The 23,263-nt window shown below is 35.6% G+C and overlaps 1 long non-coding RNA gene across 1 annotated transcript; it reads left to right on the top strand.

The window, feature by feature from the left end:
* The first annotated feature begins 9,957 nt into the window (after positions 1–9,957).
* LOC311590080 lies at positions 9,958–22,677 on the top strand. Its single transcript, XR_014776757.1, has 4 exons — positions 9,958–10,082; positions 15,809–15,857; positions 16,821–16,934; positions 22,386–22,677. It is a non-coding gene; the product is annotated as an uncharacterized lncRNA (long non-coding RNA).
* Positions 22,678–23,263: the final 586 nt, after the last annotated feature.

Genomic DNA, 23,263 nt, shown 5'->3' with positions numbered 1-23,263 from the left:
TACAGATATGTTTCATGAATTATAATTTTAACTAATTTTATTATCATATGTTGACAGTTAATATATATTGTAAAAACAGAGAGTTAAAATTTCTATGCTATTTAAACTACATTTAAAACATACAACAGAAACATTATAAAAGGCTTTTAAATGTTTCCCTTGTAGTATTATGTACACAATGTGATACTTATGAAATTCATAAGAAATGATGCTTATTATACTGGTTCAATTTTCCATATTTAATAAGGGAAGCATATTTATAGACAAATGAAAATATAGTGACCTCTAAATAACTGAAAGATAAATCATCTTAACCATCAGTTAAAAAATTTATCATCCTTATAAAATTTTTGCCTAAACATAGCAAAAACCACACAAATAATATATATTCATCTTAATGTAAATATATAATATATAAATATAAAATAATTATATTATATTATATATAAATTTATAAATAAAGATAAAAATTACTTTATATCAGTGAAAATATTATTTGAACAATTGAGAATATATTTGCTTAAGTAATAAACAATAGTTTGATAGAAAATAATATATGTTCATAAAATGACAAAAGATGAATCAAATCAGAAAGTAGAGGAGAGATGAAAAATATGTTTTCAAGGAGTCTGACTAATATTTAATACCTGAATCAGATGTCCATTGTGATAGATATGTGACCACATCAGTTTACTAGACTATTTAGTAAAACATCTACTCAGAAATACAGTTTTGGCTCTGGGCATGCCTTTAACAACCATTATAGAAAATCAAGGGAAAATATAACTTAAAATATCTCGCAGGCAAACATCTGCCAGGCATCTAAAAAACCACATTCATAAGTAGGATTTTAACTGTGATTGACAATACACTGCCTGAACATCTTGTTTCATTCTTTCCTTTTGTACTAGGAGGAGCAGAATAAGCCTGATTGTGACTTCCGTGAAAAAATTTAAGTGTACATTATGGGAGACAAGGTAGTTGGATAAAATGACTGAAATACACATCAAACATTTATAGCTCTAGGGAGGTTTTTATTGGTTGTTGATGTCTTCTGCAGATGGGTTTACCCTATGCTTTGAAGAAAGACCTGGCACATATCCTAAGCCCACATTTTCCGTCACTTAACTTTAAAAACACTTCACATAGATTTCTTAGAGTACTGGTAGAATTAGAAAGTTAAATAAGTAGTAGTTTTTAATGTAAAGAATAAAAGATTATATGGTTAGCAATTTTGTTGAAAAACAAGGATTTGCGGTGTTGACGTCCTTCCCCTGACCTTGGCAGTGAGCATAATGAGATGGCTACCTTGGGTGTAATAAAGGGCCTGGAGCAGACAAAGAATCTGTTACAGGGATAGAACTTGGTTTTGCCCAACTAATTTCTTCAAATGGCCCAAGTATAGGAAACTGAGAGATGATACATAAAATAAGAACAGTTAAATAGCTCACCCAAGGTCATGTGACGGGGTGACTGCTGTGTCTGATATTTGAATTCAAGTTCTCATCCTTAAGCTCATGACTTAAGAAGGGCACAATTGAACAGAAAAGCACATTTGCACAACGATAAGTGGCAATTGCCAATGACATAAATATGTACACACATGCATTTAAATAATCACTGAATTTTATTTTACCTGAAATATGCTGACGCAGAAAATTTTGATGGACAAGCATCAGTTCAGTAAATCTTCCTAACTCATGTGGTCTATGAAGCAGAGAAGTAGGGGGCTCACAGGAACAAGACACAGCACCTAAGGAGGCCCCGAATATCCTTTCCTTACAAACAGGCCGTACGTACTAAACCATCCTTCAAAGGACTCTTCCACAGGGGAAGTCAGATATTTGCTCCAAACATTAAAAAGCTCTCTCTCTGAATATTGCTTCATCATGTTCCAAGTCTTCCACAAGTGAGACTTAGAGAACATTCGATCTCTAAATCATAGCAGAATATTACTATAATTTCCCCAGTGCTACTAAATTAAAAGGTAGCAGATAAATTCTAACTCAGTATTTGTAAGTCCAAAGTCTATAGTTCAAATCTTCTAATCTCTTTTATCAGTCTATGAAATTACCAATAATCCAATTGAAAGTTTCCCTGTCTAACACCAGCACACCAGCATGCCACCTCTGAACCTACTGTTGTAATAAACATAACCAAAAGCCAAAATTAGGGCTTGGGTTTTTTTTTTTTTTTTTTTTAGGAAAGGTGTTTGGTTATTTTTCACCCACGCATTTCTAAATTCCTCAAGATTCTTGGAGAATATAGGAAACTTGACAAGAAATGAAGCCAAAGCCTTAAGAGCACAGCTTTTAAACTATGCAGTATACAGTCTGTAATTATGATAATTTTCCATCCAGGGAAAGCATCAAAAGCTATTAATAATTATCTTTCTCTTGTTTACATACTGAAGTGATAGCAGAACTTTATAGAATAGTGGACTACAGCCATTAAAATGTAAAGTGTTAGATGTCAAATCACTTAACTGTGTGTGTGTGTGTGTAGGCTACATTATATCAAATTTTATACTTAACTAAACTTTATTTTATGAAAATTACACTTAAATGGTTTTAACTGTGCCACTTATAAAATGTAATTTTTAGCTATTATTTTTAAAGTGTTCACACTAATAAATTTCAACCTAAATTAAAACAAAAATGAAGAGAATAAGCAAAAAACACAGAAACAAACAAGAATAGAAATTAATAAACTAAAAAAAAAACACAAAAAAAGAGAAGTCAGTAATGATGAAAAGCAGCTCTCTGAAAGGACTAGCAGGTGTGCAAATCCTACTGGCAACTCTTATACATGCAAACCCAGTGGAGGCAAAAAAAAAAAACAAAAACAAAAACAAAAACCCAAAAGCAGAGATAATAGAGACCTCAAGACAACCTCATATTACTACACTGAGAACAAAGAAATAAGCATATCTTCAGAGAGATACAACTTATCAACTTAGACTTCAGGAAATTTTAAAACTCTGCATAACACTAGCCATGTTAAAACAATCAGCTGAAAGTTTTTCTATGAAAAAGACACAAGTCTAAAAGTACATACAGAACTTCTATCAGCAACCAGAAAGTGGGAGTCATTCTCCTGTATACTGCTCAGGATTGAATAACGGAAGCAGAAGAATTAAGAGTTGCAGAGAATGTGGGTTTCCTTATAGAAATTAAATGCAGCAAATGAATAATTTGGAGGATCCAATGAAAAATGGAAGTACCCTCAAGCAGGGGCAAGGGCTTTACTATTGTCTGAATTATCTGTCTCTCACATGTTGTTGTTGCCTACTCTTTAATTAGCTATTAGCAAAAGACACTTGGGCTTAGAAACACTTATGGGTGAGTGCAGTTCAGTATTGTGAGCTGAGTGATGCACAGGGTGCATGTGCCCAAAGCCAACTTATGCCATGCTCATATATTTATATCTAGGTTTCTCCCAGGTTCAGAGTTTTGCTGGATATTGGGCAGAGAGCGGGGAGAAAATAGTCAAGATATCATGTGAAGAAGGCAAAAGATGCAGGTTAGGCAAGGACCTGTGACTTCCTTTGTTTCTTGTTCCATCAAGTTGTCTTATTGACTGGATATTAAATACAAAATTATAAAGAATTCCAAATGGAAGCTTAAAATGGAGATGGTCTTGCGAGTGTAAGTCCCATCTTATCACTGACTGAAAGAGTAGTTCATGAGAAATATCGTGGAATTAGAACTTAGGCAATTTTGGAAGAATAGAAAAAGCCTCTTCATTCTGTGGTGCATCTAAAGCCATTAAATTAGCATGAGTGATAACTGTGACGTTAGCACCTATGCCGGTATCTATACCCATAGCAACGGAAAGGAACGTTAGTTAGGCCCACAAGAAGAGACTGAGACATGGAGGAAACGCAGGAGTCTGCCTCTCACCACTCCAGCATCCTCTACATCTACCTAGTGATGCTATCTACGTGCTTCTTGCTTGATTCTAAGACTATAAAGAAGGATGATTTGCAAAATTTGAAAGATCTGGACTCCAACAATGTGCATGGTGTAGCAATAATCAGAATCTGTGTCCGTCCACATTCAGCGGGATCCTGGGCTTTGTCAGGTAACTCTCCAGGGTCAAAGGAGCTAAGGGCTCCAAAATCTGGGACAAGAGGCAACATGCACCTGGCCTGACTTAGCCAAGTTGGTGACTGCCTCATGAGAGGCAAAGGCTGAGGCTCCTGGCTCCCACAGATGGGCAAGGCAGTGGGTGTAGTGGAAAGCCTTGGGCAGTGGGAGGTGTTTTGAGGATGAATGTGTTTGACTTGGTAGTGCTAAAGACACAAGGGATACTTCATTTACACGCAATAGCACAGTCCTGTCATAAGAAGGGAAGACAGCACTTAATAATCCTATGGGTGGGTGAAGAACTCTAGGTACAGTTAAAAGATATTGGTTGAATTTCAAGACACCAAGATATCTCATTAGCATAGGATGGGTTTTACCAGGAATCCCCTGGTGCTGGCTGAATGGATTTCCTAGAAAAGGCTTGTGCTTGTAATCTCCCTGGTGCTCTTTAGAAAATCTGGGGTTCTCCAGATCAGATGGAGAGGAAACACAGCTGAGAAAGGGAGCTGGTCGTCTTATACTGATCTCAGAAGCTATCTGGAAATGCCAGACTTCAACCTTTAACAACAGAGTCCCACAAATATGTTGAAATTGTAATGCTATCTGGGACCCTAAAACAACCTCCAGTCATAATGGCTGTTGCTTCTCATTCCTTTTAAAAGTTTATACATATTTCCCTTATGACTTTTCATTTCATGAAAGAAGAAGAAGAAGAAAATCTGAAATTTTAGTTAGCATTTAACTACGAAGATTAGTCACCACACCCTGCTATACTATCAGAAGACAAGCCAGAAGTGAAGAGTTTTCAATCTGCATTCAAATTTGGACACAGTATGAAAAATATAAAATTATCAACAATTCACCCATGAGTTTTCAAGCTAGAATCTTATGGAAATGTCAAAGGAAAATAGATAAAAAGGCAATACTAAATTCTTTATGCATATAGTCTTAATTTAACATTAGGAAAGTAATTAAACAGAAAAAAGTATACTTTTCAAATAAAATGTATGGGAAAGAGTAATAGGAATGTAACAAACTAAGGATAGGCAAATTTACTTGACATTTTATTTATAGTGGATAATATTTTTCATTTTAACACTAACAGCTTCTAAAGTATATTGTGTGTCTTATTTTATATTTGTGTGATTATTACAAGAATACCCATTTAATGATTACATTATAAGCTATCTTGACAGCTATATTCTAAAGTCTGTTTTTTTATATCTCATATTAAAACATACAAGCATGAAAAAACAAGTAGAAGAATGGAAGATTTAAATGACTGATTAGGATGACTACCATCAATTTAAATGACATTCTGGAAAGAAACTAAAATGGAAAGTAAAGGACATTATTGAAAGGAAATAAGCTATCTAAGACCTTCATATATATGAAACATGAAATTTCACTTAGCATATCACAGCATGTCATTACTATGTAGAACACTGTCAATAATGAAAAAAATGTAGGCCACAAAGAGTAGACTTTCATGGTTGTCTCCAGCCTCATGATTCAAAGTCTACTGAAACCTTGAGAAGGAAAAGTTATAAGTACTCAGATGAGAAAAATTAGGTGAAATAAATATGTATGAAAACATAAGTTATGTTAAACAACTCAGGAATGTTTGAACCAAGAAAACGCGAAGCATTTATTTAGGTAGATAATTTTTAGATATATGCTTCAAGAGAATAAGAGCCTCAATTAATCAAACAAATAAAGTCATCAAATATAAGATAATAATGGACCCACCAGGGGAAAAGAAGTACAGTATACCACTATGACAGGGCAGCTGAAGTGAGAGGCACTTGTTCCTGGGTTTGAGTCTTGGAGTGTACAAAGAGAAGAAGATTATCTGTGTATCAACTCATTCATTCACCTTTCTATGTATTTATCTGATATGATGTAAACAGCTTGCTACTGGTATTATTATTTCCCAGAAATAAGGACTATTACCCAAAGTTATGAGTTGAAGCAAAGCTGCTCCCTATTAAAATTGCTTCTATTGGTATATTTTATTAAAGAACATTTTAATTGTCTTGAGTACAGTGAAGTTTTCATTCTTACCTATATCACATCTAGAACATTTTTACATTTTAAATCTTTAAAATTACTAAACATATTAATATATCCAAAATTAAAAAGAGAAACATTTCCTTATATGGGGAATAGATATTTATAGTGCCAAAAAGTACAAAGAAGGAAGAAATCAGTTCAGAGAAAGAAACCATTTTCCTACAAGTCAAGTGCTAAATAGCAACAAGACAAAAAGAGAAATGGGATGTCCTAATCTCATAGGATTTGAATGATTTTGCTACATGACTCAGACCTCGGTCCTCACATCTATGTTTTCCACAGGCTCCAGGGAGTTATAAAGACTCTGTTGTCTACTGCTTACATAGTTCAATTTCTGTGCGTAAAAAAATGTCTCTTTTATCTCTTATTTTCATCCAAAATATCTTCCATGGTGCAGAAAGTTCACTGTGACCTGGCTTCCATTCCTTTCTGGTCAGCTATCCTTCCGAACGCTCTCGAACCTTACTTGCTCGGCAGACAAATTGCTTCCAATTCATTGTCACTCCCCAGTGTCTTGTTTCTTTACCCTTCTTTTGATTCTGATCTTTCTGTGTGGATTGATGAGTGGATTCTGAGTGGATTTCTGAGGGTGTTGTTTAATCCACTGACCTGGATTTCTAGAAAGTTCTCCCATAAATTATGACAAATTCTCTTTCCTCCATGATATTATCCCTGCCTCAAGAGATAAAGCAATAACTCTTTATTTTTCATCTATCATTATGTTCTATATACTTGTCCACCCTAAAATAAAGTCATTATTTGATAAAAGTTACTTGCTTGCCTGTTTATTTTATGTACTCAATCATTTGTTTGTTTTTGTAGCAATATTTACAAATGTCTATTGGTCTGGAAGTACCATTAGAGCAGGGATCTTATCTTCCTCTTTTCTACATAACTAGACATAATTAGCATTTCAAACAATGCCTGGCATATAGGCAAATAAAAGTTATTTAATATTTTAATATAGGTTTAATGAATTAATGAACTGTAAGGTTTTTTTAAGGATGTCTTTTAGCAGCTTGAGATACTGAAAACTTGTCACTGACAGCAAAGCTAGATATCATCATTGTCATTGTTTCTATTGTAGGATTACATATATTAGCATAAGTGGCAAATACTTTATATATCAACAGAAAAAAAAATCCTAGTTAAAAAGGCCAATAAAAACCAGTAGAATGTAGGGGGTTCATGTGACTTCTAAATGATCAATGAATTGTGTGGCTGTTATACTTGGCAACAAGGCACCTCTGTCAGTTTGCAGCAGCCTAAGTGTTTTTGGGGATTTCCATGGTACCCCCTTTGGCCAACAACTCAATTGAATTCAACCCAGTTCTGGTACTGGAAGCTATTTTTTGGTGACAAGAGAAGTCCAGTTGGGACTTTGCATCCTCCATTATTAGGAGATCTCATCAGGATCGCCTTCATATATTTTAGGACATTTCTACTACAGTAGGTTTCCATATCATCCCTCAAATGGCACTCCATTACAACACTCTTTCCCCACATTACCTTTCTATACCTCTCTTCCACCTCTCCACCAGAACCTCCTCTTCTTATCTCCACCTGGCTCCAGTGGACCCATAACATCCAGGTGTCCTCACTGCTTCCTTCTTCTTTACCTCACCTTTCTGGATCTACAGATGCTACGTTGATTATTATTTATTTATGTCATTGATACTATCTATGTATAAGTGCATATATACTATGTTTATCCTTCGGAGTCTGGGTTAGCTCCTTCGGCATGAATGTGCAGGATGAATAGTTCTATCAATAGCCTGCAAATCTCATATCATGTTTTTAACAGGTGACATCAACCTAGCCACAAAAAATCTTTGCCTTTGCTGTCTCTTCTGCCTGCAAGATGCGCTAGGAAAACAGCACAGAGCTTGTGGGAGTAGTCAACCAATATCTATTTTGACTTAACGTCCACTCTACAAAATAGAACCTATACTTCACACTGCTTAGGGGATCAAGACCCGGAGACTAGATGGCCTAAAAACCTAGGGTAAAACCAAACACTACCAGGAGGAAAATTATCCATAAAACGACTGCTATAATCACAGATCAGTGCCTTATTCAGCCATCATCAGAGAAGCAGATGGGAACAGATGCAGGGACCCAAATCCAGACATGATACAGAGAGAGAGAGAGAGAGAGAGAGAAAGAGAGAGAGAGAGAGAGAGAGAGAGAGAGAGAGAGAGAGAGAGATGGGGCAGGGGCAGGGATAGATTGGAACACACAGCTGTAAAGGGTAAGTCATAAAATCCCTCCCTTCGGGGCTCAAGGAACCCTGGTGAAAGGGAGGCAGAAAATATGTAGCAGCCAGAGTGTTTAGAGGATAGCAAGAGAAAATGGCCCTCTGAATCAACTAAACAAGACTCATATGAGCTCACAGAGACTGAAGCAGCAAGCACAGAGTCTGTACAGATCTGTACCAATTCTCTGCCTTTTATTATGGCTTCCAGTTTAATGTTTTTATAGGATTCCTGAGTGTGTGAGTTAATGTTCTATTGTCTTTAAAACATCATGTTTGATTTTTTAGTACTGTTTGTTTCAGATTATAAATTATAAATTTATCAATTTATAAATTAAAATGAAAATGTATGTGCTTTCTATAAACATACCAAAATATTCAATAAAACTTTATGCTTAATGTTACTAATTGACTAATCAAGATGGGGAATGTGTAAATGCCTCATGTCTTTTTCTACATTTACTCAGCTTCTGCAATAAGTTGACAAAGTCTAGTGGGAAAAAAAATGTAAGATTTTTCTACAGATAATATATTTACAATCAATAATTTCTCTATTATAAAACTTTAACTTTTATTTATTAGAAAACATACAATTCCCTATAACACTTATGTAAAAAATATTGCTTTCAAACACAATATGAACATTTGTTTTATTCTTAACCATGTGAAGTATATAAATATAGTGATTTTTTATTATATTATTCTCTTTGCTTTCTCATGGCAGATGGTCAGTCTCTAGCTTCAAAATAGCAAACAAAAGACCCTCTTATTTTTACTTGAAATTGAAAAACAGTGCCAAAGAGACTAATATAAGAATTTTTCTCTAACTTGAAAGGATCAGAAGTTATATATTGCCATAGACTACCTGGGAAGTTTGAAATCAGCAACAGGAAAGCTGAGATCAATGGGACCACAGGATACATCTAACTGGCAACTTAAACTAGTAGTACAAAATTAAATTAATGTTTTTTTGTTGTTAATTATCATTCATCCCTAGAAATAAATAAAATTACTTTCTTTTGTGGTGGTCTTCTATTCCTTTCTTTCTGTAAAAGCCTTACTATCACCTTAAAACTACCTGACCTTTAATGATGCTTAATTCTCCAAAGCTGATTTTAATTTAATAATCTCCAAATAACCAAAGAATTTGAGGATTATATTTCAACAATGTACTACTCTATATTTTGTAATTAGACATTTTCACCTAGACAAACTTGAGGAGGCAGATGTCTTAATCTTAATTCAATGCTGCTCCCAATGAGACATTTTACATTGCTGATTAATTCATTTATTCACAATAATGAATGCTAGTGGGAAGCCATTTGTTTAAGAAGTTACTCATAAAATTCTGTTAGAGGGCCAGTTACATATCATCTAGATTTATTCCTCTGAGACACAGTGTTTTCCTCTTTTTTCAGTGACTACCATCAGCAATAACTAATTGTCTTTACTATGTCACAAATATGTTATATATTTACAGAAGAAAGATTAATTCCTTAGTGGTGAAATACATATAAACAATTACTCTTTTGTTTGTTTGTTTTTCTAGACAGTGTTTCTCTGTGTACCAGAACACTGCCTGTCCTGGAATTGCTTTTTAGAGGAGGCTGTCTGCTCACTCACAGAGATCCATCTGCCTCTGCCTCCAGTGTGCTGGGATTCTAAAGGTAAGGTCCAACTGTGTTCTCTAGCACTGATGTCAGTGCCTTGAGACCTAGTTACCACCTTGTCATGGGCATTGTTATGAATATTGAGCGATCTCCTGTAACCATTTTGATGATAGGGAATGCCCCCAATTATCCCTGATTGGCAAAATAAAGATCTTGAAACCTATGACAGGTTAGAAGAGAGGAAGGCAGAGTTTTAAGTGCCTGGGGGAAAAGCAGCAGCACAGCAGGAGGGGAGGAAGGGGAAAGGGAGGAGGAGGAGCCATGAGGCTAGATGGTGGTGAGCGCCTAGTGGTAAGAACAGACTGATGGGGACGTACACCTTGGGCTAGTGTCTCGATATAAGTGAGTATATACCATTTAGCTCTTTTTGCTTCTGTGTGAACTCACTCATTATGACAATTTCTAGTTCAATCCATTTGTCCACAAATTTTGGAAATTCCTTGTTTTTAATAGCTGAGTAGTATTCCATAGTGTAAATGTACCACAGTTTCTTTATCCATTCTTCTGTTGAGGGACACGTAGGTTGTTTCCAAGTTCTGGCTATTATGAATAAGGCAGCTATGAACATGGTTGAGCATATGTCCCTGTTGTGTGGTAGTACATCCTCTGGGTATATTCCAAGGAGTGGAATAGCTGGGTCTTGAGGAAGCCCTATTCCCATTTTTCTGAGAAAGCACCAGATAGCTTTCCAAAGTGGTTGTACTAGTTTGCATTCCCACCAGCAATGCAGGAGTGTTCCTCTTTCTCCACACCCTCGCCAGCATGAGGTGTCAGTTGAGTTATTGATCTTAGCCATTCTGATGGGTGTAAGATGGAATCTCAGTGTCGTTTTGATTTGCATTTCTCTGATGACTAAGGAGGTCGAGCATTTCTTTAAGTGTTTCTCAGCCATTTGATATTCCTCTGTTGAGAATTCTCTGTTTAGCTCTGCGCCCCATTTCTCTATTGGGTTATTTGGTTTGGTGGTGTTTAATTTCTTAAGTTCTGTACCTACCAGAATAATGGGTAAGAGGGGAGGACATCCTATTGAATCTTTAGGTGTGAGAAGCCTGGGAGAAAGAGGAAATGGAAGGATCCAGTGGGTCCTGGAAAACTACAGGCGAGTCTGGGCCCTGGGGTCCTCCGCAAACTGTGGCAACAGCCAAGGAAAAAATAGGCAGTAAAAACCTTGAACCCCTACCCGGACTAGCCGATGGACATTCTCCACTGTTGAGTGGAGAAGAAGATCTAACTCTCACACAAACTCTGGTGCCCCATATTTGATCATATCCCTTGGATGGAGATGCCTGGTGGCACTCAGAGGAAAGATAATAGGTCACCAAGGAGAGACTTGATACCGTATGAGCATATTCAGGGGGAGGAGATCCCCCTCAGACACAGACATAGGGGAGGGGAGTAGGGGGGGGGAAGTGGGAGGAAGGGAGGGATGGGAGGATACATGGGATGGGCTAACAACTGAGATGTAATATGTATAAATTAATAAAAATGTATTAAAAAAAAAAAAAAAAAAAAAAAAAAAAAAAAAAAAGAACAGACTGATGGAGCAGAAGCTGCTTTGGGAGTCATCAGAAAGGCAAGTGATAGGTTTTAATGTGGGTTTTCAAAGGGAGTAGCTCAGAATCTACCCAGCATTGTGCTTACAGCTTAAAAATATATCATAGTCTCTCTGTGTCAGCCCCTGGGGAACAACCTGGTTAAAGAAAACTACTGCCTTACTAATTTACTGCACTGATTAATATAGAAGGAAGAGTTCATCTTGCTACAACATGCCACCATGCCTCGCAATTATTCTTAAGACAGTTGCAAATTTCCATTTTTACTCTCAAGGTAGATTCTGTGTGAAAGCATAATTTTGCTCTTCTGTAGTAACATTGCTATGGGTAAATTCCCAGCTCTGCCAAATGTCTAGGTGAGTCTCAGTAGTTACATGACATCCTAGAACTTAATTCTTCTCATCTATGCAATGTGTATTACATTTGGGGTATCTCATAAAGTATTTAGGATAGTGAAACTTAGCCCAGCTGAGGAACATAGCAGAGTCTCTGAGATACAGAGTACTTAGTACAGACTGGTGATTATTTTTAATAAATGGGAATTTTAGTGAGGAATGGGACATGGCTATACAAATATAACTTCCTTCTGACTAAACACAAATATTTTTCCTCCCACGTAGTTTTCTATAACTTTGACAACTGTGAGGCTAAGGAATGCGCCATCTCTTATGAGGCTTTCAGTGTGGTATTGCTTCCACAGAGGCCAAGCTTGCTTGTTTCCAAGTAAAACCATAGCCTGACCTTGCTTCCTTCCTTCACCAAACAGACCACACATCAACCCATGGTTTAATTGTCAGCGTTTTCTAATATTATCACAAATCATGTGTCAAATTCCCACCCCTACAGATATATCTTTTTTCCTAGTTTTAGCACTCAGCAAGTATATCCTCGCATTACGTAATGTGCCCTGCTCAATGTGAAACTTACTAGTTGTGTGACCTTAAACAAATCATTTCATTTTCTGACATTCAAACTGTTGAATATTCGAATGAATATTATACTACATACTGCACTTGTAAACTTCTTTTTTTTTTTTCATTAGCGTCCAGCAAACTGGGTTTCGCTGTGGCATTTTTCAAACATATTTTTTGATGTTGCTGTTGCTCCTCGTCCTACCTCATTTCTCACCCCTCCTCCCTTTCTTGTGCCCTCCCCACCCATATAACCTCCTTTCCGCTCCTGAACTTCTCAATACCTCTTGTTCCATTCTAGGGATCTTCTACCTAATCTCGTCATCTATGCCCACTCTCACAAATTCTTGTTTATGTACATGTAAATATTAAAGGGAGGATATACATATACAGTACAACACACAGCATACATCTGAATATCATATGTTGTATTGACACACCTATGCACTTCAGAAACATCGGTAGCTTTTTTTCCCCCATGAATAGACCCTCACCATTCAAAAACCTCCCACATTTTGTATCCCTAATTACACTGACTAATTATTCTCTCAGAACGAAGCAGGAGTCTGAAACCTCAAATGCCCTTTACTGAAAGTCTCCTCCTTCCGCACAAATTCCCCCTTTATCCCTCTCCATTATAATCTTTCTCCCTCATTTACTCACCACCGTCAGCACATTTAGAAGACAATGCCAGACACCTCAAAAATAGCTTTATTTTGTCTATTCTGGAAGAATGCTCCACCCTCTACAAACTATCTTTGTGAGAATCTTGATCAGAGCTAGGAGAGTAAGAGCCTGTGGTGCCTGTAGGCGCCTAGGATTAGGAGTTTATGGAGGCTGAAGCATCATCATGAGGTGGTTAATTATTGCACAGGTGGAGCTCCTGTGTTGTTGCTGTGAAACATAGAAAAGCAGCAGTGAGTAATTAGAATGAATATGAATTATAATGGTTCAGGGTACTGCCATAGAATAATAAAATAGAGGATTTAATTAGCTTGCTGTATGACTTTCAGGAATCTAAATTATTTATTTGTAAGGAAACAGTCCTCTCTTAGATGAAGAGATTTAAACTTATACATATTCTACAGGAGTATGACCTCATTGAAATAAATTGTGAACATGATGGAACTCTAAATTTTGTAGGAGCAACGCTGAAATGGGGAAACTCAAGAATTCTTGTTTAATAAAATATAGTCAAAATAGAATTTACATCTATAATCAATCAAACACATTTTGTACTATTTTTCTTCTACCTAGAGTTCCAATGATGATTCACTTTATATTTATAATACCTTATAATTCTGACTAGCCATATTTCAATTGTTCAATTGACTATTTTGTCTAGTTAGTACTCCACTGCATACAGTGCCCCTGATATTCTCCCTCTCTTCTCTCTCTCTCTCTCTCTCTCTCTCTCTCTCTCTCTCTCTCTCTCTCTCTCTCTCTCTGTGTGTGTGTGTGTGTGTGTGTGAGAACGTGTGCTGCCTTAGCTATCTAAATTCATTCTGATTCAATAAATGAGATAAAAATCTATATATCTTAATAAGAATCATACCATTCATGCTAGATTAATGATAAACCCCTAAAGACATTCACAATCTAATCCCTAGAAACTTCAATGATAGTTTACATAACAATGAACATTCCCAGGTGATTACTGCATTGGGTGAAAATAGCATGCTAGATTATCAGGGTGAACTCTAAGTAGACTCACATCCCTCTTAAAAAATAAACTTTATTTTATTAAAAAACTTTGCAAATAAAACAAAAATCATACACCAAAATTAACCAGACCTAAAATCTATACTTCAGTGAAAATCTATACAGTTAGAATAGCTATTTCAAATCTGCAGAACATCACACTGAAATCTAAATGTTCACTATTTAATTTATTTTTATTCATGTAGCTACTACTACAAAAACAAAAACCAATGACAGAGTTAGAACTGGACAATTAGCTTTATAGCCTCTTTCATAACTTATATCCATTCACTGTTTCCTCATCTTCTCATATTGACACTTGTTTTTTTTTTCTACATGGTATACTATAACCACATGTACCTTTGTTTATATATACACACATATTGTTGTCTAGGTTTTATATATGATGAAGAATATTCAGGTTTTTTTTTCCTTTCTGAGATTGTATGACCTCACTACCAACCACTTTTTTTTGGGGGGGAGCGGTTTCGAGACAGGGTCTCTCTGTGTTAGCCATGGCTGTCCTGGACTCGCTTTGTAGACCAGGCTGGCCTCAAACTCACAGTGATCCACCTACCTCTGCCTCCCGAGTGCTGGGATTAAAGGCATGCGCCACCACGCCCGGCTACCAACCACTTTTTAAAAGGGAAATAAAGGGCTATCTTAGAGCGGAACACAAAAGATGCCACTTGGTGGCAGAAGATGAGTAAAGCAATGTTTGTTAGTAACCTCCACCATCACCAGGGCTGAAAGAATGAAGAAACTTTAGAATATTTGATGAGGAATGCAGTCTGTGTTTGAGGAAAACAATCTGAACCCACAACAGAGTTGAGAATAACTTTTCCCTAAGGAGCACTTTTTAGAGTCTTCTTTTTAAATTGAATGAATTCATATTTTATATAAAATAACGTGTGTATGTGACTTTTGTTTTTTGTAAATGAACTACAGAAAATAGTTTTTAGTTAATGTTGTATAAAAATACTTGCTGAAAAAGATATCTATGGCATAAGCATAAAGGCACTGCTAGTTATACACTAAACTAAAAATGTTAATCTAATAATAAAACAGCATGGAAAATCTCAAACAATAGAGTAATTAATTCTCATTATTTCTAATTCTGTTTAAAGGTACTTCAGACAAACTACATGCCCTTAATGAAAACTGGTTTGAGCTGTCATGGATTTACACATGCATAATCCAAGAGGCAGGGAGGGAGAGGCCATTGTATCATAGGATACAGCTGATCTGAGCTACATACAGAGACTACATGTCAAAACCAAAACTTGTCATAAGCTTCCCATGTATTTTTCCACCAATCTGCAATCTATCTATATACTTATCTATTTTATTTATCTTCATTGTCTACCTCTCTGTATATATGCACAGAGTAACATTAAACACAATCATAAATGTACATTGAAGTGGATATTTTGTACATAAATATAATAAAACAATCAATCAATAAATAAAAGTATTAGTACTAAGTAGTGATATTTAATTCTATTTTTGTCTTCTGACCTCATGAATAGTAAGTTCAAATTTTATCTGTGTTTACCAGGTCATAAACTGTGGAATCATCTCTGTATGAAGCTGATGATCATCATCAGGTAGAGCACCAGAAATAATGAGAATAGTGACAACGAACATTAAAAATCTTTAGACAGATGTTATTAGACTTATATAAGTAATCAAATAATTAAACTGAAGATAAATGACTTTGCCAGACATTGTTTACCTAATGAAACAGAAAACACAACTAATTTACTGTTCTTTTCACATTTGAATCAGTATCACTGAAATAACAGTTGATTATCACTAATGCATACACAATAGATTTAGCATCTTGACCTCAACGTTTATATTTCTATATCTAAGTGATCTGTAATATACCTGTTTCTTGATGGATTTATGTGTTTTATATAGCACACACACACACACACACACACACACACACACACACACACACACTGCTATATGTTTCCTGCAAGTGTATTTGGTTGAGTTTTTGTTTTTGAGATTTGGAATTGGTAAGCACTAGTCTCATGTGTCTCCTGCCTTACTTTTTGCATGGCTAGGCAGGCAGTTATAAACAACAGACTTAATATATAACTTATTAAAAGTCCCTTTTCCATCAGTGTATTTTATTGAGAAAACTTGTTTTGTAATTATTACAACAGTTAATGAGCTTCTACTGAAATCAGCCTAGGGAATATTCTGCTTCAATCATAGGCTGCATTTTCCTATGTAACAGTCAACATGCTTTCCTAGCAAGAAACCAGTAATGATCATGCAGTTAAGTAATTGCAATCCATATGCCATTCCTCATATACTTGGCATGTATTGACAATTTGGCTGGGCATTATATCTACCACTGCAATGTCATTCCCAAGAGAATCCTTTGGCTTTCTAACTTGAACTGACATTTGAAGTTCATAAATGGGATTTAAAAATATAATAGTAATCCTACACAAAAGTAGGCTAGAACAGAGATTAACTTTCCTTTTCATTTATGGTTGGCCATCAACTACCTATAGCAAACTATTAAAATTTATGTTTGCTTTTCATTTTAGGTGAAATTCAATTATACCTAGAGGACAAAAGAATACTGCAGTCATATTGGAAAATTCTAATATTTCTGAAAAATAGGCTTTGAAAATGTAGCCTTTAAGACTATTCCACAAAAGGTAAATACAAATTTTATGGATTTAATTTTAATTTGTACATCCTAATATGCATTTGACTTAATATAGAATGTCTCTGTTGGCATCACTTTGTATCTATGTATATCATTGACATATCATAGACTTTCATAACCTTCACCAGTATTCTCACAAAAAGCTACATTTTTGTTATCTTGGCATATGTAATGGATTATTCTCTTCTCATATTTTTCCAATTTTCACTTCTACAACTAAACCTAGTGTAAAAAAATCCATTTTCTCTTTTAGTCATTAGTCTATTATGCACCAAATTTCTCTTTGATATTTTTTATTTGTTTTATGCAACAATTTCTAAGTTTTTGCCTAGTTCTCAAAAGGTAATGCATATAGACATTTAATTGAGGCTTTGTTTTAAGTGATTACAAAGAAGGTTTTAACCTATTTAATTTTTCCTTTTACCTTAATATTTTTTTGTTGTTGCTGTTGTTCCACTTCATACTGGTCTTTATGTTTGTAGTGTTATTTCCAAGAAATCTAAGATACAAACATATAATTTTTCTGTTTTCCAATATAGTCTACAAATTACTAAGGACTTGTATAAGAATCAAACAAAAAGTAAATTTTATTTTATTGAAGTAATTGCCAAAAAAGACCAGTCTCACTATTTAGGTAAATGTTAAAAACTGGGCATGGTGGCGCACGCCTTTAATCCCAGCACTCGGGAGGCAGAGGCAGGGAGATCGCTGTGAATTCGAGGCCAGCCTGGTCTACAAAGCGAGTTCAGGACAGCCAAGGCAACACAGAGAAACCTTGTCTCAAAAAACCAAAAAAACAAAACAAAACAAAACAAAAACAAAAACAAAAAAACCAAAACAAACAAACAAACAAAAAACCAAAGCCAGGGAAAGTTTGAGAATCTCTCATTTTGTAAAAGAGTTTAAACATGAACAAGTCAGTGTTTTCAATTTAAGTAACAGTTTCTTCATAGTTTCAGAGTGAGATAGAATTTTAAAAAGGAGACTAAAATCCAATATATGCTGTTTATTTTTCTGGCTAATTTTGATTATAGGTTGTCAGTGGAACACATCTCTCTCTCTACCTCTTTTTAATGAATTAACTTCCTTATTCAATTTATACCTTGATTGCAGCTCCCTCCCTCCTCTTCTTCCTGGGGGTGTGGATATAGTAGAGTCTGGACCTTTGTGCCCATCTTCCATCCTCCTGAGTCTACACAAAGACCCCGGGATTCTAGTCAACAAATCCACATGGATTATTCTCTCTGTGGTCCAGAGGTCATTCCAATTGAACCTTAGCTGGCCCAAAGACAGGACCATGGCATTTCCCCGTGCTTATCTGGAACCTTGGGGAGGTCTGCTGCAACAGGTGCAACCTTGGGGAGGACACCTCGGCTGGTTGCTGTGCGCTTTCACCGTAAAGCTCTGATAAGTGGGTATTGATCAGGGACAGGGCGCTGGCAGGTGAAACTGATGGTTCTCACCCTCAGGAATTGGACATCTCATCCATGGATTCTGTAATATTTTCTTAAATGATATACTGTGGTTCAATTCCTCAAAGATTTAAATGTATGTTAAAGGGGGAAAATCGTTCTCAAATGTTAACTTGGAAAAAATTTAAAATAACATTAAAAGCAAACATAAAATTTGTTGTAAGCAGCAACATTTTATGAAACACTAACTGAAGAATGAGCATTACAAATTTCTATAAGAATTCTATAAACTTTTGCACAAGAACTTATTGATCTTTGGGTATCTAATAATTCTATAGAGCAACATGTACCAAGCACGTATCCCAACCCATTTTATGAAGATGTGGTCAAGGTCAATGGCTTCGGTTTTCTCTCTCTTGCCTTTCACCTCCCAGCTTTCTAGCTCTCTTTCCCCCACAGCTATTGCATTCCAATTGCAGTTATTCTCCCAGGGAATATGGACAGACTGAATGAGAAGACTGAAAAATTAACTGTTAAGATACAATTTACATTATAGAAGATAAAAAATATATATGAACAACATAAATTCAAGTATTGATGAAAAGTTTGCATAAGGCAGCATAGAATAGGCAGGTAGGATGAAGAAAACCCACCGTATTCTTTATCTGGATAGGGTAAGGATAGTTCTTTTTGAGAAAGCATTAGAACCAAAACTCAAATGAAAAGAAACAAGCTATTTGTGAAACAGTCAGAGGTAAGAGAGAGTTATACATAAAATGAAAGTTAGATGCAATGATGCTCAGCTTTGAATAAGGCTATGTATGGCTTTGAAAGAACTTAGGACATCTTAGTGTTATTTGAACAAACTCCATGGGGAGAGAAAAGCTAATTTAAGCAAGAAGTCTAGAAGTGAGGGAGTGACCACACCATTATATGGAGCTTGAGCTGTGTTTTAAGTGCGTGGAAGAGTCACTTGAGGGTTTTGATCAGAAAGATGTCATGGATTTTAAAAGATCAGACTGGCAGCTATATGAAGAATTGCTAATTAGAGAGCAAAAGTAGAAATAGACAAGCCATTAAATAGACTGTTGAGTTACTCTGAAAAAGTAGAGATTTCTAGGCAGGCAATAGTGAAAATGCAAATGACGTGTACTTTAGAGAAAATAAAAGACAATCTGTGGGAGCTGCAGAAAGAGAAGTAATAATTTCTAGACTCGACTAAACAAGAGGAGCCAATTTTTTAATATGATCAGATCTGGAAAGAAGGATGCAAGGATGCCAGGAAGATGAGAGTTTAATTGTGTTTTGAGACCTAAGTGAAAAATACCACACAGACATAGTGTGTGTGTGTGTGTGTGTGTGCGCACACGCGCGTGCATGTGTATGTATGTGTGTGTGTGTTTGTGTGTGTGTGTGTATACAGAAAGGAAGATTGAAGAGTTTACTGTAGATGCTCCTAGAATTAATAGCATAGGTAAATTGACTAGGAGTATAATTCTGACAGGAAGGAAAGAATGACCTAAGACAAAGTCTTCGGAAACAGGTATGTTGAGATTTTCTTTTTTTTTTTTCTTTTTTTTTCCTTTATTAATTTATTCTTGTTATATCTGAATGTCCTCCCATTCTTCCCTCCCTCCCGTTTTCCCTTTATTCACCTCCCCTATGACTGTTCCTGAGGGGGATTACCTCCCCCTGTATATGCTCATAGGGTATCAAGTCTCTTCTTGGTAACCTGCTGTCCTTCCTCTGAGTGCCACCAGGTCTCCCCCTCCAGGGGACATGGTGAAAGGTGAGGCACCAGAGTATGTGAGAAAGTCATATCCCACTCTCCACTCTACTGTGGAGAGTGTTCTGTCCATTGGCTAGATCTGGGTAGGGGTTTAAGGTTTACTGCCTGTATTGTCCTTGGCTGGTGCCTTAGTTTGAGCGGTATGTGACTAAACTACAAGCTGTTAAATTACTCAGTGTCATGAGCAGTGAGAATATTCACGGGCTTTCACTATCCTTTAAAATATACAGGTCACACTTCAGAAGGAACTAAAGAACAAAGCTCACAGGTCAGATGCAAATGAGGTTTTAAACCATCTTTTCAACCAAAAGAGTTAACTGTGGAAGTAAAAGATTTGGAACTGTATTATTCAGAAACAGAAACTGGTAAGATGTTCTATCCCTGATAACCTACCCTATGGAGTTCTTATTTACTGTCCAATATATGAAGGTATAATTTTATTGTTGTCTCGAGAAATACTGAGGCACTATTCATACAAACCTAGAGAAAGGACTCTACAGGTCTCTAGACTATGTTCCAAGAGAAATCTAGCAGTATGAACACTATTACAACAGACAGTGAATGGACAGGTAGAATTCAGATATTTCTTCAAACTTTCAAGTAACACTGCAGTGCATGTGACATTTTATAAATCCCCAGTGTAAAAAAATTCTCCACTAGTAGTAAAAACAACTGAATACAAACCTAGGTTATTTCCAATAATGAAATGCATTTTTAGAGAAATATCAATCATCTCTCTCTGACCTAGCATACCCATGTCTTATCAATCAGCAATTTATAGTGTCTTCCAAATGTGACATTATTGAAAAATATTTTGTTTTTCATTCTTAGAAGAAAAATACCTTAGTCGTGTTGTTCCCAGGGCAACTAGAAAAGCATGTATAATGAGCTGATTCTAGTTAATCATCTGTCTAAATCATAACAGCTCTTGAGAATAATGAAGATTGTGCCATTAGTAACAGAGACCATAAATATTTAGAGTCATTAAGAAACTAATTATACATACAAAGCAGTATACATTATCACTATATCTGTAACATACCAACATGTTTTGACTGTTAAATAAAGGCAGTTGGTCTGACATCAGTTTCTTTTTTGAAAAATAATCTGAATCTGTGTTCTGACATTTTGAACAATACTGGATGAAGACATGCTATCTGTCTATAACTAAGAGATTTGCACAGAAAGCACAGATCTCCAAGGTTATAGCAGCCACACATTTCCAGTCTGAATCTAAGATTAGATAAGCTATGTTTAGTTTGTTGACACTGGACTTACATAGTGATAATTATTTTTTGTAAATGTGGGAGGATATGTAAAAATAATTTTGATTACCTTAACTCAAAATTTCAAATATATCTGCAACATCACTTGTTTTCAATTTTCACTATTACTTCTCTTTTAATGAAATGTATAAATATTTAATACCAAGTACTTTTAATCAATTATATTAACTACTTAAAACTATGTTATACTTGTCCTAATCCTGAACAAAAACATAAATGCAATTCTGTGATTACATTAGAAAACTCTATGTAGATTTTGATATGGTTTTATTTTTACTTTGCTATTGTTTGAGACAGAGTCTAACTATATAGCCCTGAGTGGCCTAGAATGAGCTATGTAGAGCAAGTGGCCTCTAACTCAAAGAAATCATGTGCTTTCTGGCTTCCAAATGTTGAAATTGAATGTGTATGACAATATGCCTCATTTATAATTTGACAAATATGAATCAGGTCAATTTAACATCTTATTAAAGACCTTTCTGGTTGGCCTTCAGACTTGATGGCAAGTGGTAACAAGCAATGGCTTATCATGATCAGAATAAAATTTGATGTGGAAAACAGACAGAATGCAAAGTATTTAATGATATCTATTTCTGGTTTCTTGAGACAGGGTTTCTCTGTGTAGCCTTGGCTGTCCTAGCTTCACTTTGTAGACCAGGCTGACCTCAAACTCACCTTCATCTCCCACCTTTACTTCTCTGGGTGCTGGGATTATAGGCATGTGGCTCCAAGCCTGGATGAGAATGCAATTTCAATAATCATTATAATAATGCAATTATAATTATAATAATGCAATTATAGTAATGCAAATAATTGTTATATTATTTTTGGAGTGAATGCTTTAAAAAGGCCTAATGGCAAGAGTACCCAAACACAAAAGCTACCTTTACCTGTGAAGGAAGGTTTAGTTACAGAAAGATTTAAATGAACAAAATCTTTATTTTCCTTTTCAGCAATAAAAACTACACAAAAACTCTCATCTTCTCTGAAATCACAAATAAGACAAAGATGTCTATCTTTATACCTATTTGGTATATTACTTGAAGTGTTACCTGGAGTAACAAGAAAACTGACTGAAATCAAGGGGATATAAAGAGGTAAGAAAGACTTCAGAGCATCCTTATTTGCAACTGGTGTAATTTTACACATAAATGAACTTCTACAGGCGATAAATAACTCCATAAAAGTAACAAGTTACAAAACTAACAAACAACAAATGGACTGAAAATGTTATCAGGAAAACAACCAAGTCGGTAGTATTTTTTGAGATATTTTCATCTACTGTGTGATTTGGGGATTTTTTTTCTACTTGTATTTTGATCATCTGTAATTTTGATTTTGTGTTCTTATGTTTTGTGTGTGTGTGTGTGTCTTATGCTTTTTCCTTGTCCTTTTTTCCGCCTTCTGTTTGTTTGCCTTGTTTTATTCTTTGTATATTGCTTTGTGTTTTTTAGGGAAAGAAAGAAAACATGGAATCAGATGGGTTTGGAAGTGGAGAGAATCTGGAGGGAGACAAGAGAGGGCAAACCATATTCAGAATATACTCTAAAAACAACTGTCTTCTAGTTAAAAGAAAGAAACACACATTTGAACACCAAGGAAGCTAATAAGGTACACTGCCAATAACAACAAAAGACAAAGTTTCTCTCCCATGTCTCTGGCTTTTCTTTCTCTTGCTATGACACAATGTTGTAGACAAGGAAAATAAAAGTCCTACCAAGAAACCAGTTTCAAGAAATCCATCTACAGTTTAACTGACGGAAGCATCAAGTCAATGACAATAAATAGCAACACATTTATGGTGTGCTGTGTGCAGGCACACTCTTAGCAT

This window comes from Acomys minous, assembly GCF_964271855.1.
Source record: "Acomys minous genome assembly, chromosome: 19".
Taxonomy (NCBI): domain Eukaryota; kingdom Metazoa; phylum Chordata; class Mammalia; order Rodentia; family Muridae; genus Acomys; species Acomys minous.
Note: the sequence above shows the minus strand (reverse complement) of the source record. Positions and strands in the feature narration are given on the sequence as shown.